This window comes from Mycetomoellerius zeteki, unplaced genomic scaffold, assembly GCF_001594055.1.
Source record: "Mycetomoellerius zeteki isolate Tzet28-1 unplaced genomic scaffold, Tzet1.0 scaffold452, whole genome shotgun sequence".
Taxonomy (NCBI): Eukaryota; Metazoa; Arthropoda; class Insecta; order Hymenoptera; family Formicidae; genus Mycetomoellerius; species Mycetomoellerius zeteki.
Window position 1 is genome coordinate 56,704 of NW_017257449.1, and position 1,448 is coordinate 58,151.

General features: G+C 40.5%; 1 long non-coding RNA gene across 1 annotated transcript in view; it reads right to left on the reverse strand.

The window, feature by feature from the left end:
• The window catches only part of LOC108726919 (uncharacterized), a 2,659-nt gene extending 1,685 nt beyond the window's left edge, over positions 1-974 (reverse strand). The window contains exons 1-2 of the long non-coding RNA XR_001936823.1: positions 746-974; positions 506-660 (exon numbers count right to left, since the gene is read on the reverse strand). This is a non-coding gene — a long non-coding RNA (uncharacterized lncRNA). The remainder of the gene's footprint in view (positions 1-505; positions 661-745) is intronic.
• Positions 975-1,448: the final 474 nt, after the last annotated feature.

Consider the following 1,448-nt stretch of genomic DNA (forward strand, 5'->3'; position numbering starts at 1 on the left):
GGAAACCAGCGCGTTTGCATATCGCAGAATCACTCCGTCTGCCTGTACATCGGAAACTGTATGATCGGCGTGAAGAATACACTTGTTACTATCTTACTGTTATGAATTCTGTCTATTTTACTGTTTCTCGCCTTGCTCGTTCTCCAAAAATCCTCCGTTCCCGACCACGAACCACCCCCTCTGCCATTATCGTGACTGAGCAGTCGGTTATCAGAGTCGTCCGCATTCGTGAGTCTCTACATCTCCGTATTTTAGAGTGAGAACGTACCGAAAAGATCTCAGAAAGAGTGGCACGCTCTCTCGTGCCTGGCGCCCAATTATTGACGTGAAATTTAGAGTATGTAAGATTTGAGAGAGCCGTTGTGGCGTTGAGTTTTGTTGTCGCGAAGGTATCTGGCGAAGGAGAGGCAGAGCAATACTCGCGAACGCGCGACGAAGTGGCACCACGCTCGTGAGTGCGATCGCAATATATATTAGGAAAACAATTACCTAAATATATACGTACTTTCTGTTTTGAATATGAGATTTTAGAAATGACATGCATGACATAAAGGGCCATTCTGGCATTACACCAGAATCCGATGGCTGTATTTTCTGCTGTCGCAACTTTCTGCTAAATTTCACTCCTTAAGGAATCCCAACGCTTTTTAGCTTCATTGGCTACAAAACAGAAATATTTAGACAGCTATATTTGACGGTTTTGTATTTTCTTCGTGCAAGAGAAATAAAATATTTTAACTTATACCTGTGCAATTCAGAGACTCAGCAATCGTTTCCCACTTCATTTCTTTCACTTTATAATCTTTATAATTTGCGTCACTTTTTGCATACAAACAAGGATTTTGTTGCACAATTGCAATTAAAACCTCGTCATCAATATCAATATTATCATTTTCGTCAATATCCGACATTGTGACAAAGTATAAAAAATGAGAAGTATACTTGGCTTTCCGCTACACTTTTCTTTCATTGATTGAAAAAAAGGTTATATTGGTTGAAAGTTTTAAGTATTGTAAGATATTTCGATAATCAAGCATTATAATATTCGTCCGTCGATGTGAACATACGAGACATCTATTTATCGCGACCGTTACTACAGCTATCAAACGTATGGATAGTAGTACTTGTAATCGCTCTGTGCGGCGCCTCGGGCCGGAGCCGAACTGTCAAAAACCGGAGCACGGACGGCGCCGACGACGGTTTGTCGCAGTCACGCGAGTTTTGAATATCGTTCGATATTACCCTTAAGCTCACCGTCGCTTTTGTACGTTTAGATTCAAGTCTAATCTTTTGTGTTAAAATAAAGGTTACTTCTGTTGAGTGAAAGAAGAAGTTTAGGCCTGACAGTCATTTGAATTATCTTCTCTCCTTCCCTATTATTATTACTATCCCACAAATTTGTCCCTTTGGCTCAAGCGTTTTGAAGTCGTTAATTCTAACGGATGCGA